Source organism: Stegostoma tigrinum, chromosome 40 (genome assembly GCF_030684315.1).
Source record: "Stegostoma tigrinum isolate sSteTig4 chromosome 40, sSteTig4.hap1, whole genome shotgun sequence".
NCBI classification, from domain to species: Eukaryota; Metazoa; Chordata; class Chondrichthyes; order Orectolobiformes; family Stegostomatidae; genus Stegostoma; species Stegostoma tigrinum.
This window is the reverse complement of record NC_081393.1, coordinates 14306899-14324614: the sequence shown is the minus strand read 5'-3', so window position 1 is coordinate 14324614 and position 17716 is coordinate 14306899. Positions and strand designations below refer to the sequence as shown.

General features: G+C 40.0%; 1 protein-coding gene and 1 long non-coding RNA gene across 6 annotated transcripts in view; one reads left to right on the top strand and one right to left on the bottom strand.

Annotated features, from left to right (window-relative positions):
• The window catches only part of LOC125448142 (methylcytosine dioxygenase TET3-like), a 353266-nt gene that overhangs the window by 120058 nt on the left and 215492 nt on the right, over positions 1-17716 (top strand). The window lies entirely within an intron of this gene.
• The window catches only part of LOC125448144 (uncharacterized), a 33844-nt gene continuing 24897 nt past the window's right edge, over positions 8770-17716 (bottom strand). The window contains exons 4-5 of one of the 2 annotated variants that reach the window (XR_007246651.2): positions 14240-14400; positions 8770-11266 (exon numbers count right to left, since the gene is read on the bottom strand). This is a non-coding gene — a long non-coding RNA (uncharacterized LOC125448144). Of the gene's footprint in view, positions 11267-13873; positions 14401-17716 lie in introns of those variants that run through there. The other variant, XR_007246650.2, reaches the window with a different exon arrangement.

Here is a 17716-nt window from a genome sequence, read left to right as displayed (position 1 = left end):
AGAGATGCAAAGTCTAATAAGCACATAGAAGAGGTAAGTGAAAGATATCAGCTTTATGGGAAAGATCGGTGGATGAGGGTAAAGCAGTTGATGTGGTGTATATAGATTTCAGTAAAGCGTTTGAGAAGGTTCCCCTTGGTGGGCTAACACATGAAAATACAGAGGCATGGGATTGAGGGTGATTCAGCAGTTTGGATCAGAAGTTGGCTAGCTCTAAGAAGATGGTGGTTGATGGGAAATGTTCATCCTGGAGTTTAGTTACTAATGGTGTACTGCAAGGATCTGTTTTGGGGCCACTGCTGTTTGTCATTTTTATAAATGATCTGGATGAGGGTCTAGAAGGATGGGTTAGTAAATTTGCGATGACACTAAAGTCGGTGGAATTGTGGATAGTGCGGAAGGATGTTGCAGATTACAGTGGGACATAGATAAGCTGCAGAGCTGGGCTGAGAGGTGGCAAATGGAGTTTAATGTGGAAAAATGTGAGGTAATTCACTTTGGATGGAGTAACAGGAATACTGAGTACTGCGCTAATGGTAAAATTCTTGGTAGTGTGGATGAGCAGAGAGATCTTGGTGTCCATGTGCATAGATCCCTGAAAGTTGCCACCCAGGTTGACAGGGTTGTTAAGAACGCGTACATTTTGTGAGGTTTTATGGGTAGAGGGATTGAGTTTCGGAGCCATGAGGTCATGTTGCAGCTGTACCAAACTCTGGTGCAGCTGCACTGGGAGTATTGCATACAGTTCTGGTCACCGCATTATAGGGAGGATGTGGAAGCATTGGAAAGGGTGCAGAAGAGATTTACCAGGAGGTTACCTGGTATGGAGGGAAGGTCTTATGAGGAAAGGCTGAGGGACTTGAGGCTGTTTTCATTGGAGAGAAGAAGGTTAAGAGGCGACTTAATAGAGACATACAGATAATAAGAGGATTAGACAGGGTGGACAGTGAGAGCCTTTTTCCTCAGATGGTGATGGCTAGCATGAGGGGACATATCTTTAAATTGAGGGATGATAGATATAGGACAGATGTCAGAGGTAGGTTCTTTACTCAGAGAATAGTAAGGGCATGGAATGCCCTGCCTGCAATAGTAGTAGACTCGCCAACTTTAAGGGCATTTAAATGGTCATTGGATAAACATATGGATGATAATGGAATAGTGTAGGTTAGATGGGCTTCGGATTGGTTTCACAGCTCGGCACAACATCAAGGGCCGAAGGGCCTGTACTGCAGTGTAATGTTCTATGTTCTGTCATCACAGATCATAGCAAGCCTGGCATCAGCAAGAGATTTCAACTAGGCGATGGCAATGGATTTAAGGAAATTAAATAAGAACTGTTAAGTCTATTTTTTCTCCACAGATGCTGCCAGACCTGCTGAGTTTCTCCAGCAATTTCTGTTTTTGTGCGCTGTGGATTTAAAGCCTGGAATAAAGGGAAAAAAAACTTTTCATTTTATTTAGATTTGGCTGCTGGAATTTGTCAACAGTAATAACTCATAAAGAAAAAATAATTGCAGTATTAGAAAATTGCGTAGGGTTCAAATAAAGCCACTGATAGTATTTCTCATAGTTCATTGTGGTGAATTTGCTACTGATAAATTTAGATATATGTTTGAGAATACGAATATAAAAGTCATGAATATGGGAGCAAGAAAAGACTTCTCGCAATAGTGTTTGTATAAGGAACCATGTGGTAACAGATAGAATGGTTTATCAAATAGATCAGGCAAATTGTGAATTATAATCTATATTTGTGTGGACTTTTCACGTTAAGAATTTGTTGCAGATAGTTTGGATGATATATTCGAAATCAGTTAGGTCTTGATAGGACTCCTAAAGTCCCATAAATGATCAGCTCTCAGCTTGGGAAGTAACTTGTTTATAGCACTTGAATTGAAAGCATTACCTTCAGACAGAAAGGCTTTAATTAAAGCCAAAGGCTCAAAAAGGATTTGGTTAGTTTTAAAATATAAGGGAAAGTCATCGGAAACCAATCTGAATTGGTGAGACATAAGAGAGAGGAGCTTAAAGAAAGGAGAGGCCTGGGGAAGACTATTTGTTAAGATTGAAAAACAAGTTTACAGTATGGGAACAGAACTGATTGGGTGCACTCTTGGGATACATGACAAATTTTCAGATTCTGAAGGGGTTATAGAAAATAACAAAGAGACTGTTCTGCTGTTTGATCGTAGATTAATATGTTTCTCAACCCCATTCTCCTGCATTCTCCCTGAAACCCTTGATCCCTTCCAAACAATGACCTATTTCACTCCTTCTTAAATGTCCTCATTGACTTGGCCTCCACAATCCTTTGCAGCAATAGTTCCAAAGATTAACCACTGTTTGGCTGAAGAAATTCATCCTTATCTCAGTGTTAAAGGGTCGTTCCCTTCACTCTGAGACTGTGTCCCCTGGGTCCTAGTCTCCTATGAGTGGAAATATCTTCTGTTTGTCCACTGTATCCAGGCATCTCAGTATTCTGTAAATTTCTATCAGGTCTCCCTCATGGTGACTCAGTGGTTGGCACCACTGCTTCACAGTGCCAGGGACTCAGGTTTGATTCTAGCCTCTAGATTCTGTGTAGAATTTGCACATTTTCCCAATGTCTCTCTGGGCTTCCTGCAGATGGTACGGATTCCTCCCACAAACCAAAGATGTGCAGTCTTGGTGAATTTGCTATGGAGAACGCAGGGATAGAGTAGGGGTTGGGTCTGGGTGGGATGCTTTTTGAAGTGTAGGTGTGGATTTGATGGGTCAAATGATTTACTTCCACATTGTAGGGATTCTATGCTGCGATTCATCCTTTGAAACTCATTGAGTCCTCAACCACTCCTCTTACGACAAGCCCTTTATCCCCAGCATCATATTTTGTAAACCTCCTCTGGACCCCCTGTCAAGCCAGCTCATACTCCCTTAGATACTGGGCCCAAAACTGCTCACAGTATTCCATATGTGGTCTGACCAGAGCATTATACAGCCTTAACAGTACATTTCTGCTCTTATATTCTACCTGTCTTGAAATGAATGCTAACAGTGCATTTGGCGTCCTAACAACCAACTTGAAGCAGCATGTTAACATTAAAAGAAATCTGAAATAGGACTCCAAAGTCCCTTTGCACACCACATTTCTGAAGCCTTACCCCATTTCGAAAATAGTCCACTTTTATTTTTCCTATCAAAGTGCATAACCTCATACTTTCTTACATTGCATTTCACCTGCCACTTCTTTGCCCAGTCTCCTAGCTCATCTATGTCCTTTTGCAGTCTCCCCACTTCCTCAACACTACCTGTCCCTCTAACTGTCTTTGTGTCATTTACAAACTTAGCTATAATGCCCTCAGTTCCTTCATCCAGATTGTTAATGTACAATGCAAATAGTTGTGGTCCCAACACTGACCCCTGTGGAACTTCACTAGTTACCGACCACCAATCTGTCAAAGACCCCTTTACCCCTACTCTCTGCCTTCTGCCAGTCAGCCAATCTTCTACCAGTACCTTACATCTAACATCACGAGGTTCATCTTATTTTGAAGTCTTCTGTGCGGCATCTTGTCAAAGGAAATCCAAATGGATCACATCCACTAGCTCTTCTTTGTCTAAGTAGCTCATTAACCTATCTCCTCAAAGAAGTCTAACAGATTTGTCAGGCATGACTTCACCTTGATGAAATCGTGCTGACTCAGCAGTATCTTACCACACACTTACAACTACTGCGCAATCTTATCCTTCATAATGGACTGTAAAATCTCACCGATGACCAAGGTAGGCCTAATTGGTTTTTAGTTTCCTTTCTTCTGCCACCCTCCCTTCTTAAATATGAGTCAATTTTTAGTCCTCTGGGGCCCTCCCTGGCTCCAGTGATTCCTGAAAAATCACACTAATGCTTCTGTGACGTCCTCAGCTGTCTGTTTCAGAATTCTGGGTGTATGTAGTCCCTCTGTTTCGGATGAGTTAGAGTCATAGAGTCATACAGCATGGAAACAGACCCTTTGGTCAGAACAGTTCATGCTGACCATTTTCTCAAACTAAATTGTACCTTCCTGCCTGCATTCAACTCATAGCCCTCCAAACCTTTTCAATTCATGTCTTTTAAACATTGTAACTGTACCTGCATCAATCATTTCCTGTGGCAGTTCATTTCACACTCGCAGCACACTGTAAAAAAAGTTGCCCCTCATGTCCTTTATAAATCTTTCTCAACTCACCTTTAAAATACACGCCCTACTTTGAACTTATCTATCTTAGGGCAAAGACCTTTGCGATTCACGTTATCTATTGCCTCAAGATTTTACAAACCTCAATGAGGTCACCCTTCCAGACTGTTACACTCCAGTGAAAAGAGTCCCAGTCTATCCAGCCTATTTTCATAACTCAAATCCTACATTCCCGGCAACATCCTGGTAAATCTTTTCTGAATGCTGTCATTTTAATAATATTGTTCTTATAAACAAGGCGACCAGAACTGCACACAGTACTCCAGAAGAGGCCTCACATGCATCCCAACTCCTATACATAAAGGTCTGAACAATGAAGGCAATCATGTTAAATGCCTTCACAACCACCCTGTCTACCTGTGACACAAATTTCAAAGAACTATTTACCTGAACCACTTGGTCTGTCTGTTTTCTAACATTAACTAGGGCTCTACCATTAATTGTATAAGTTCTGCCCATGTTTGTTTTACCAAAATGCAATGCCTCACATTTATCCAAATTAAACTCCATCTGTGGCTCCTCAGCCTATTGTCCCAATAGATCAATATCTCTTTGTAATCTCAGATAACCTTCTTCACTGACCACTATCCCACAATTTTTGGTGTCACCCACAAACTTACTTACCATGCCTCCTTTATTCTCATCCAAATGATTCATATAAATGAGAAATGTCTTAAAAAAAGTTGACCCAGTACCGATCTCTGTGGACATTGCTGGTCACAGACCTCCAGTCTGAAAAATATCACTCCTCCACTATCGTCTGTCTCCAATTTTGTATCAAATTGGCAAATTCACACTGAATTCCATGGATCTAACTTTACTAAATAGTTTACTATGTGGAATCTTGTCAAAGACTTTAGTCCAAGTAACATCTACCACTCTGGCCTTATCAATCCTTTTTCCTACTTCCTGTTTGTGAGACACGATTTAGCTTACACAAAACCATGCTGACTATCCCTAATCATTCCTTGCTTCTCCAAATGCATGGAAATCCTATCTTTCAGAATCACTTCCAACAACTTACCTGCCATCGAGGTCAGACTCACGGGTTTATCCACCTTCAGATCTTTCAGCTTCCCGAGCACTTTCTCCTGCATGATGGCCACTGCACTCACCTCTGCCCCGACTCTTGAAATTCCAACATGCTGTTGGTGTCTTCCACTGTGAAAGCTGATACAAAGTACCTATTCAGTTCTTCCAACATTTCTTTGTTCCCCATTACTACTTCTCCAGCCTTACTTTCCTGTGGTCCAATGTCCACTCTTGCCTCTCTCTTACCGTTGAGATATCTCAAAACCCTCTTGCGATCTTCTTTTATATTACTAGCTAGCTTGTGCCATTTTCAGTTTCACCCACCTTATTGATTTTTTGGTTATCCTCTGCTGGTTTTTAAATGCTTCCCAATTATCACCTTATTGATATTCACCATATTGTATACATTCTCTTTTGCTTTTATGATGTCCCTGACCTCCCTTATCATCTTTGTTTTTTCTTCCTTGGAATGACTTTCTGTTGAGCCTCCTGAATTACCCCCATAAACTCCTGTTGTTGCTGTTTCATCATCTTCCCTGCTGAGCACCGCCTTCGAATTAACTTTTGCCAGCTCTTCCCTCATGTCTTTATAGTTATCTTTACTCAATTATAATGCCATTACATCTGATTCCAATTTCTTCTCAAACTGCAGCGTGAACTCTGTCATATTATGGTCATTGTCCCCAGGGGGATCCTTTGCCTTAAGCTCCCTAATCAAGACTGCCTCATTTTGCATCACCGAACCCAGAATTATCCGTTCCCTATTGGGCTATACGACAAATTAGTCCATAAAAACCCATCATGTACAAATTCTACGAATTCCTTTTCTTGAGATCTGCAATCAGCCTGATTTCCTCAGTGCACCTGAATCTGAAGTACCCACGATTCTTAGAATAGTACCTTTCTTGTGGGCCTTTTCTATCTCCTGTTTTATTTTCTTCCTCACATCTTGACTATTGCTTGGAGGCTTGCACACAGCTTCCTAAATTCCATATCACTTCTTGCTAAAAGTTTACTTTCATTTCTTACTCACAAGGTGTCCCTGTACCCCACCCCTCACCTCAACCTCCAACCTAACAGCCTGTCCTTTTGATAGAATTGTATCCTTGGAAATTTAGTTCCCAGGCCAATTGAAAACTGCATGACCAGCTCACTTGAGATTACAAGGTGTAGAGCTGGATGAACGCAGCAGGCCAAGAACCATCAAAGGAGCGGGAGAGCTGACATGTCGGGCCTAGACCCTTCTTCCCGTTTTGTATACTGTGTGCATTTGAGTACAATACTCTTCATCCGACATTGACTCCATCCCTTCTCAGAATTGTCCCCTTCTCTGTTGTGCCTGAAGTTAGATTCCTGACCATACTCTCTGTCCTAATACTTGTTCTGAAAAGTTTAATAACATCTGCTGAGCTCTCCCTCTCTCTATCTTTATAACTTTTCATGCATCTGAACCCATGCTCCGACAAGTTAGTTAAAAACCCTACCTATAGCCCTAGTTATGTGATTCACCAGGACTCTAGTCCCAGCATGATTTCGGTGGAGCCTGTCCCATCAGGACAGCTCCTGCCTTCCCCACCACTTGTACCAATGTCCAATGAATTTGAATGCGTTCCTCCCACATACATCTTTGACCCATATCTTTATTTTTTCAATCTTGTTGATGCTGTGCCAATTTGCTTGTGGCTCTGGTTCTAATCCAGAGATTATTCTGTTTATAATTAATCCCTAGATACTCATGTTCTCATTAGCAGAACCTCTTTCTTTTTAATTGTATTGTTGGCACCTACATGGAGCATAACAACTGAATCTTTTCCCTCTTGGTCTAAGTTCCTCTGCAGTCCAGATGAGATATTCTGTAGAGGATGCCGGGCTGGCAACACAGCCTTCAGGACTCTTAATGCTGGCCACAGAGAACAGTGTCTGTTCCCCTATATTCCCTTACACTATCCATGATTAAAGTTACATTTCTCTTTTCTCCCATCTCTTGAATGGCTCCCTGTATCATGGTGCTATGGTCAGTTTGCTCATTCTCTCTATAGACCCCACTGTCTTCCCCACAGACAGCATGAATCTCATACCCATTACATTGAAGACAAGAAAGGCTGTAAGGAAAAGCCAGGAAACTAACTTGCATGAGTGGTGGGTAAGTTGTTGGAGGGGTTTCTGGGGACAGGATTCACATGCATTTGGAAAGGCAAGGACTGATTTAGGGACAGTCAACATGGCTTTGCGCATGGGAAATCATGTCTCATAGACTTCAATGATTTTCTTGAAGAGGTGACAAATAAGATTGATGAAGGTTTAGCAAAAGATATTGTTCATAAGGACTTCAGCATAGCGTTCAGCATAGTTCCTCATGGCTGACTGGTCGGTCAGGTTCGTTCTCTTGGGATCCAGGGGAGCTGGCCACTTGGTTACGGAATTGGCTTGAAGGTAGGAGGCAGAGGACGGTGGTAGAGGATTGCTTTAAAAGAATAAAGTAAGCCTTATCTTTACTTCACCGCGGACTGTCCCGTCCAGGGGTGTCTGATGGAGGTGGTGTGAGGGATGCGGACTTGACTTTTCTGTTTGCATTTTTCGGTTAAAAGAGTATAGAATTGCTTTTCAACCTGGAGGCCTGTGACCAGCGGTGTGCCGCAGGGATTGGTGCTGGGTCCACTGCTTTTTGTCATTTATATAAATGATTTAGATGTGAACTTAGGAAGTATGGTTGATACGTTTGCAGATGACCACAAAATAGGTAGCGTAGAGGGCAGTGAAGAAGATTATCTCAGAGTATGATGGGCTTGATCAGATGGGCTAATGGGATTGAGGAGTAGCAGATGGAGTTTAATTCAGATAAATGTGAGGTGTTGCATTTTGATAAGGCAAGCCAGGGCAGGACTAATACAATTAATAGTAGAACCCTGGGGGAGTGTTGCTGAACAAAGAGACCTAGAGGTGCAGGTGCATAGTTCCTTGAATGTCAAGTTGCAGATAGACAGAGCGATGAAGAAGCCATTTGGTATGCTTGCCTTCATTGGTCAGAGCACTGAGTATAAGGACATCATGTTGCAGCTGTACTGGACATTCGTGAGGCTACTTTTAAAATACCGCGTACAGTTTTGGTTGCCCTTCTACATTGTATGTCGTAAAATTTGACAGTGTGCAGAAAGGATTTACAAAGATATTGCCAGTCCTTAAGAGCTTGAGTTGTAGGGCAAGGCTGAATAGGCTGAATCCTTTTTCTATCGGGCATCGATGTTATAGATAAGACCAGAGGCACCTCAAAATATATTAAGAAAGTAGCCTAGATCCTAACTTTTCTTTTTTTAAAGGTAAATGTCAAATGCGTGTGTTCCAGATGCAACTTGATTGGTTAAACTACTTGATATTAAGCAAAACACAATTTATTAAAATACTACAGTTAAAATACAACAAAAGAAAGAAACTCTATTGGATTAATTCTATTAAAATAATAGTAGATACAGTAAATATTACCAATCAACTGTTCCAATATCGTAACATCCTATAAACACATAGTTGGTATCAGGCAAATTCAGAAAACAGATCTGTCTCACATACAATCTGGCAGCCAAAGAAGACAACCCCCAGCTTTTTGTTATAATCACATGAGGAAAAAGATAGTTTCCACTTCTTCAAGATCCTAACAGCAACTGCTGAAAGCAAACTAAAAATTTTGGATCTGTGAATGCTTGATCACACCCACTCAGGCTGCTTCTAACTTCTTAAAAAAAATTCCTGAGGCCTCTCAAGTTATTTAACTTCCCATAGACAGCTCTCACCTGAACCCTAATCTGTGTCTCTAAAAGAAACCAGGACAAAACACACCTCTTAAAGCCCCAGCATCATTATAGGGGGACTTTTTAGAGGCTTATAAAACTTTGAGGGGCATGGATAGGGTAAATAGCGAAGGTCTTTTTCCTAGGGTGGGGGAGTCCAAAACTAGAGAGTATAGGTTTAAGGTGAGAGGCAGAATATTTAGAAAGAACTTGAGGGGTGACTTTTTCATGCAGAGGGTGGTGTATGTATGGAATAAGCTGCACGGGCTATGAAAAGGACAGGTTCAGAGATATATGGGCCAAATGCTGGAAAATGGAATTAGGTCAAATTGGGATGTTGTGTTGATGCAGATGAGTTGGACTAAAGGATCTGTTTTCATACTGTATGATTACGACAAGCGTAAGGGCTGAGGATCCTTCAGCACTACCTCTTGTATTCCTCTACTTGCCTCAATGGTAGTCACACCCTCCAGTCTGTGACTACTGGCTGAATTTAGGTAGTTAATCAACTCTGAACTGGAGCTCCTCAAGCAATGAACACCTGGTACAGATGTGGTCATGATGAGCCACAATGGAGTTCAACAACTCTTAAATCATGCAGCTCCAATGCATTGCCCAGCCCAGCATCTCTGTTTTCATTATTTAGTTCTTAAGTTGATTTTTTTAAAACAAAAATCAAATTGGTCTTTTCGTTTGTAGCCTGTAAATGTTTCCCCTATTTGTGCTGGGCTCCTTTTGGCTTCAATTTATCTTGTTTGAAAAAAAACCTTACAAACTACGACCCAATCAACAAACAAGCAAAAAGTACTTCTTCCCGTCTGCACATACTTCCCATATTGCCTCCAAATTCCCCAAACTACATTTTCACTTAGGCTGTGCCTCACTCTGGATCTCTCCCTGACTGAGTGAAGATTACTTTTTTTTTCGAGAAGGTAAATAGCTTGCCTCTAATCTATGTATGATTTATCTTTGCAGGTCTGTCCATTCTAAGATCTCAAATACCTTCTCTACTTCTCTCCACCTCTCTGCATCACTTTCTTCCTTTGTGAAAATTCTTAAAGTTTTTGCTTTGACCAGTAACTGTTCATGTAGTTCAGCATTCTGCTTCATTTTACAATGCTTCTGTGAATATTAATGAAATTGTTTTGAGTCACGCACCCCAATCCAATCACCAATGTCAATACAATTTATTGGCTGAATAATGCTGAAGCACGAGTAGCAAGACCAGAATTTGTTGTCCATTCCTAAGTGTCCTTGAGAAAACAGGGGTGCACTGCTTTCTTAAATCGCTGCATTTCTTGTAGCGTACATACATCCATAATGCTATTAGGAAGGGAGTTCAAGGCTTTTGACCCAACCAAAGCAAAGAGATGATAATTCTGAGTCAGCATGGAGGGGTGTTCACAGGTGCTGAGATTTGCAGAGGTCAGCTGTTGTTGCCCTTCAAGGTAGTAGAGGTTTTGCATTTAAGAGGTGATTTCAAAGGAAGGATAGATGTTCCTGCACTGCAAACAGTATATAGCATGCATTGCTGCTATAATGTATCAGTTGTGAGGAGAGTGAATGTTTAATATGGCTGATGGATGATGTCAATTGAATGAGCTGCTTCCTCTTGGACGTGGTGAGCTTCTTGAGCTTTGTGGAGCTGCAATCATCCAGCAAGTGGAGAGTATTCCATCACTGTCTAACTTGTGTCATAGATGATCGACAGGATTCTGGAGGCACTGCAGAATTTGCTTGTGATCATCTCTTCTCCAGAGTTTTAATATGGCTGGTCCATTTAAATTTCTGGTCATTGGCAACCTTCAAGTGAGAGATTAATTGATGGAAATATTGTTGTCTTGAGATGATGGTCTAATTCTCTCCTATTGAAGATGGTCATTGCCTGGCATTTATGATGTGAATATGACTTGCCATTTTTCAGCCCAAACCTGAATGTTGTCCAGATCTTACAACATTCAGGCATGAAATGCTTCAGTATCTGAAGATCTTGAATGGTATTGAACACTCTGCAATCATTGGCAAACATTCCTCTTCTGAATTCAGGAACAACAGAAGTTCTTTGATGAGGCCTCTGAAGATAGGTGAGCTTTTCCTGAGGAACTCCTGTCGCAATGCCATGGGTCAGAAATGATTTGCCTTCATCGACCACAATAATTTCATTTGTCCTCAGTATGATTCCAACCAACGCCAACCTTTTCCCTGATTCCCATGAACTTCAGTTCTGTTCATGTGATGCTGCACTTAATCAAGTGTAAAGTGCCATTACTATCATTTCACATCTGAAATTTACATGCGGAGCCAAGTGATTCTGACAGAATTCCTCTACAATATTGTTCCTCTTTCATTAGTTGTTCTGCTGTACTTTGTATCCTACATACTGTGTCATTGTCTAATTAACAATTTAGTTACTGAAGCAAAGCAACCATTTCAACAAAAATTTCTGACGAGCAAGAAAAAAAAAATTCCACATATGATTCATGGTAAAGTTGGTGGTATTGTCTTAAAATACAACTATTTTATGCAAAATGTTAAGCAAGTCTTTTTTGAAAGAAATCAAAGATGATGTAAATGTAAAAGATGATATAAATAATACCACAGTGATGCAAAATGACCTTTTTTTATTTTTCTCACTCTGCTTTCTTCATTCCTCTTTTCATTGACAGCAATAATTAATGTTGGGATAATGTTCTCTGGATGCTGACACCATAGTCAGTCTTCACATTTTATTGTAAGGATTAGTGTTGGCAGTCTATTTGAATCACTGGATAAATGTACTGCACGATAGAGCTGGAGGGTTTGGTTGGAGGCAGGAGAGTTAAACAAATGGAATTCTCTATTTGAGAAGGCTGTGAAGGCTAAGTCACTGAAGGTGTTTAACAAAGAATTATATTTCTAGAGACAAAAAGTATCAAGGAACATGGGGAGAAGAGTATGCTGTTGAGGTAGAGGATCATCTATGATCATGTTGAATAGTGGAATGGGCTTAATGGGTCAAATGGCCTCCTCCTACACCTTTTTCTGTGTCTGTGCATCCCTGGGAGATTGACCAAGGTATTTTTTGGGGTATTTTATTTGACAAAATTACTACACTACAACTTATGTATACCCTTCATTTTTAGGTCATGAACGATAAGTTCTAAGATTTGCGTTTAGAAAATAACATAGTTCAGCAGTGTGCTCCATGCTTTATTCTCATGGCTAAGAATGTCTTTAGCTGCAAATTTTATTGTCTTGTAAAAGACTTCAAACTATGCATCATTAAAATGCATGCATTTTTTACAAAATATTATTGCATACAAATTGAGGTTTGGAACATTTCAACTGCTAACAGTAAGTGATCCAATGGAGATACTGAGTGATGATTACAACTGCACACTATGTAAAAACATTGCACTTGGGCACAACTTTAAGGTGGGGAAATCCCCTTTGTGCACAGTCACATCTATGACTATGTGGAAAGGAAAATGCTGGCCTTAATAAAGATAATTCAGTTTTAAATAATGAATAAAAATCTCAGTCAAATCTATATTCTAAAATTTACTATATTCTCAATAATAATCTATGGCGGCACACATGTTTGAAATCGTGAACAATAAAAGGAGAGAAAGGCCAACTCTTCATTATGAACTCGGGGGTGCTTGAAATGAGTCACAATTTACGATGGAGCACATGGCAACATTTTTACTGTTAATGCCCGGGACTACATCACAATTACGGTAACAAGAACAGCAATGAGAAACCTGAAATTGTGAATCATACACTTGCGATGACAGGTTTCAGAGGAACAAATGATAAAGGTCACTGTTGGAAGGTCGTATTTGCTGCAGGATGAAATATTAAGGAGTTAAACGTTCTGGCATTTTATGCGTGACAGCTACACTTTTTTAAAATTACACTTCATTTTTTATTGTTTACTGTCTTTATGGCTGCCAATTTATTTCTCTCAAAAAGTCATTGCTATCAGGAGCTCCACTAATATTGATGGGCTTATTCAAAAATGCAATAAATATGAATTAGTCCCTTGTTGTTTTGCTGCTTTGAGAAGCTCATGTGTTTCAGAACTTTTCAGACAAAACATTCCTTTCATCTTTTTCTCTCAAATCACTGGGTAAGTATAATTTGTGAAATTTACATTTTATTTTTGTTCTCAGTATGCTTATAATAGAGGTCAATCTTGTATCTTATGTTTTTCACCTTTACAGTATAATTCATCCATTGTCAATGTGTAAAGCAAATGAGAAATAATATCACAAATGTAGTTTCATAATTAAGAATAATTTAGTACAGTAACCTTTATAATATTGCCAACTGTTCAAAAGTGGTTTTGATGTTTCACAATATGTGTGTACATTTAGTTTCTAATGAACTTCTTACAAAGTCCTTCACTGAACAAACAATAACGATGAATGCTGGTTAAAAAATATTACTTACTTGCTGTACTACCGCTTGAGGATCATTTTATTCCATTTATGTGACTTAAGCAGTCTTTGTAGAAAAGAATTTGAATTAAAACCACCCTTTTTATGGTGATTCAGAAAATACAGTAGATGAAATATTTATTTTATGATATTGAATTTCTGTAACTCTGTTAATTCAAATGTATTCTTTTATTCTTTCTTGAATATTCTCTTTTAAAAGGCAACTACAATTCGGCAGCAAATAGCTGAGTACAACATTTTGTAGCTGAAAGGTTAAAACTACTCAACAGGAAAATGAACACAATAAAGATGCTAAAATCATATTAGAAATATTGAAATAATGCAAAGTTATTTTTTAATTTCAATGCTGCAGTGAAACTGCTTTTCAATAAAACTGAAAATGAACTAAAACTTTTCGTGAATTCTAATCTGGCTGCAATATAAGGATTTGATTTTGACCCAACCCTCCCAATAGAAAGCAGGCAGTTGGTGGTTACAAACGAGTAATTTATGTACCTGCTGAGAGTTAATCATTTTTGATTTTTACGTAGAGTTTTGCAGCCAAATGAGATGTTCACTAAAAACGACAAGGATGTTCATAAATTTATGCAAATCAGGGTGTTTTTATGTAATTAAGGCTTTGTTGCAATTTATCTGGGGCCTGACCAGGCATATTACTGGAGGATTTCCTGCTTGGCTGCTTAAAATCTGAAGACTGAAAATATGTGATCTGGTAAATCTGTTTTTGCTCACTGGAGACAGGTGAAACAGAAGTTTTCTCCATACTCACAAGTGAAGTGTGACTTCCTCACTGCGCTGCTCCCATTCACTTTTCACTCCACTGAGACTGTCCTGGAAACCCATCATAACTTCAGCTGAAGTAGAGACCCCCTCCTCTGGCAAATGCTCAGCAGAAGAGTTTGGGAAGAGGAGACGAGATGAGATCTGGACCTGAGGATGTTATTGTGTGAGAAATTAGGACTATTTGCAACTAATTGCTTGGCACTCAAAACCATTGTTTTTTTGTTTTATTTTTCTAATTTTTGATTTGGAACTGTGTGTTGAAGTTGAAAATTGAACTTTGAACAGAAGCTTGTTCTTTTTTTAGGAAGAGGAGGATTAGCTTGGAAAGATAATGTAGGTGAATTACTGTCGCAAGAACACTGGACAAACTGGCACCAAGATGGTGTTTTGGTCAAGGAGTGGCACCTGTTGGATGTTGAATTGGTCCAGTATTGGAGGACCAGCGCTGTCCAGCCAACCACAGAGAATGTTGAGAAAGGGAAAAAAAATTACAAAACCTTTGACTGGGCTTTGGGCAGGAAACAGTTTTATTTTGGGGGCTACCGGACTGGGCTGGTTTTGGTTTTGTGCTGTAGTTATTTTGCAGTCAATGACTCGTTGAAACTTCTGAGATAAAAGCCTCAGTTGTGCAAGACCTAAGTAAAAGTCTCCAGAGGTTTGTGGTAGCTGTTGGGATTGCCCGTGACTTTGGAATTCAAGCAAGATACAGTCTTACATGTTCATCATGCTACTCATTGTCCAAGGATTTTTGTGAAATGATTATGGAACGAGCCAGTTGAAATTCCTTTCTTCTAATTTCTTCATTATCTGTCTCAGTCGGTGTGTTTATATTCTGTGGGGGTTTATATTCAAATAAAATTGGGCTTAGATCATAGATAGTGATTAGATTGCCTTATTGTACATTTGAGTTGTTGAAGCTACATTTCTAGTGATAAATTAGAGTCATAGTCATGGAGGGTATACAGCACAGAAACAGACCCTTTGGTCCAACTCAACCATGCTGACCAGATATCCTAAATTAATCTAGTCCCATTTTTTTTGACATTTTGCTCCATATCCCTCTAAACCTTTCCTATTCATATACCCATCCAGATGGCTTTTAAATGTTGGAATTACACCATTTTCCACCACTTCCTCTGGCAGCTTGTTCCATACACGCACCACCATCTACGTGAAAAAGTTGCCCATTATGTCCCTTTTAAATCTTTCCCCTCACCTTAAATCTATGTCCTCTCATTTTGGACTCCCCTACCTGGGGAAAAGACCTTGTCTATCTACCCTGTCCATGCCCGTCATGATTTTATAAACCTCCATAAGATCACCCCTCAGCCTCTGATGCTCCAAGGAAAACAGCCCCAGTCTATTCAGCCTCTCCCTATAAGTCAAACTCTCCAACTCTGGCGACAGCCTTGTAAATCTTTTCTGAACCCTTTCAAGTTTTGTAACATCCTTCCTATAGCAGGGAGACCAGAATTGAATACAATATTCCAATAGGAGACTAACCAATGTCCTGCACAGCTGCAACATGGCCTTCCAACTCCGATTCTGAATTCACTGATCGATAAAGGCAAGCATACCAAATGCCGTCTTCACTATCCCATCTACCGGCAACTCCACTTTCTAGGAACTACGAACCTGCACTCCAAGGTCTCTGTGTTCAAAATTGTTCATTATTTTTAAGTCACAAACCTGGTGTCCAAATGCTATTATTTGTAAAGTCTGGTTTGGAATGATTGAGCAACTTGCGAATTGAATGTTTTAAGATCACTGCGTTGTGAAAGCATTGAGAGTGAGCCTGTTTCGGTGTGGTTTGCTGTACCTATGTCGGAACAATGTCAACATTTTTGGGAGAATTGTAACAAATGCCATACTCTTGAGGGTGATAGTACATACATAGTTCACCAAATGTATGCAAGGCACGCAGCTCATGATATAAATAAAAATAATATAACATTGACATTAACAGTACCATGATGGAACTCAACACTCTAGATCACACCTATTTCTAAATATCGCACAGGTGAAAAATGTGTTTCGTAAGACCATCATAAGACCAAACAACATAGGAAGGCCTTTCAGCCTATCAATTCTGCTGTGCCATTCAATGAAATGATGGCTGATCTGATGATCTTCAATCCAATCTCCTGCCTTCTGAGAGAAGTAATTCATTGTCATCTCTGTATTGAATGGGCAACCGTTATTCTTAACCAGTGGTCATGCCTTCGGGTCCTAGAATCTCCCACAAGGAGAATAAACATTTCTGCATCTACCCTGTCAAATCCCTTCAGGATCTAATATGTTTCAATGAGGTTGACTCACATTATTCTACATTTCAATGAGTACTGGCCCAATCTATTCAAATTCTCATCATAAGACAGTGCCTCCATAATTTTTTACTCTATTCTCTTTGAGATGAACGTCAACACCCCATTTTCCTTCCCTGTTACATACTGAACTTGGATGGTAGCTTTTTGTGATTCAGCAAAACAAATGAGCAAACCTCTTTCAAGGGATGATCAAACACTTCCAGATTTATGGGGAAATTCTTTTCTTCTGGTTGTTGCTTCAATTCTCCAATTGTTTATTGCTTTTTACAGTTGTTTAAAATTGAAAAGACTGCAGTTTTCAGCAAGTGCTGAAGGGATTTTACCTCATTTCAAGGCTTCTCATCCATGAGTAAATATTCTACTTGTAATACAGCACACCTTCAAGAATACTTGGAAGTTATGTAGAGCAGAACAAGTGACTGGAACACGGAGAGGAGGAAAATTCAGCTCATGCTGTCAGTGGGAAGAGGTGGAAAGTAAAGGGTTCTCAGTAGACAGAGCAGGTAGGGAGAAGGGCTCATATACATTCAGCGTCCAATTCTTCAAGTCACGTACTTCCTTAAGGCTGGTGTCCTAGATGCCATGAACACGAAGAATGCAGGGTTCCCTCAATATCCTATGGTCCTTAAACCCAAATATGTTGGCTACAATTATCTGTTGCAGTGCAACATAAGCCAGAACGAGGAACTGATAGCTTCCGGATCGTTAGCCCGTGTCAGGTTTAAGCCCACTTGAGGACCCGGCAGTTTCAGTGGACTCATGTTGGCAATGACATCAGTAGTGGCAAGATGGTGCCGAAGAATGGCAACACAGTTTCAGTGGTGATGGCATGGCTTCAGGACATGGCTCAGCCTGGGTACCTGACATTGGAGGCAATGGCAATCATGCTGTGGTGGCATGTGGGGTCCTGGGCTGAGTGTTCACAGACTAATGGCTTTTTTTCTTGTGGTTTTCCTTCTGGCAGTGAGGACTCATGATAGAGGCATGGGAGTGATCTAGATGTTTCCTTTTCTTTTGTTTCTTTTATTTCTGTTTCTGTTTTTAATCCTGTGTTTTGTATTCTAAGATGGGCCAGGCAGCATCAGAGAAGCAGGAAAATTGACTTTTCGGATTGGGACCTGAAACAGCAACTTTCC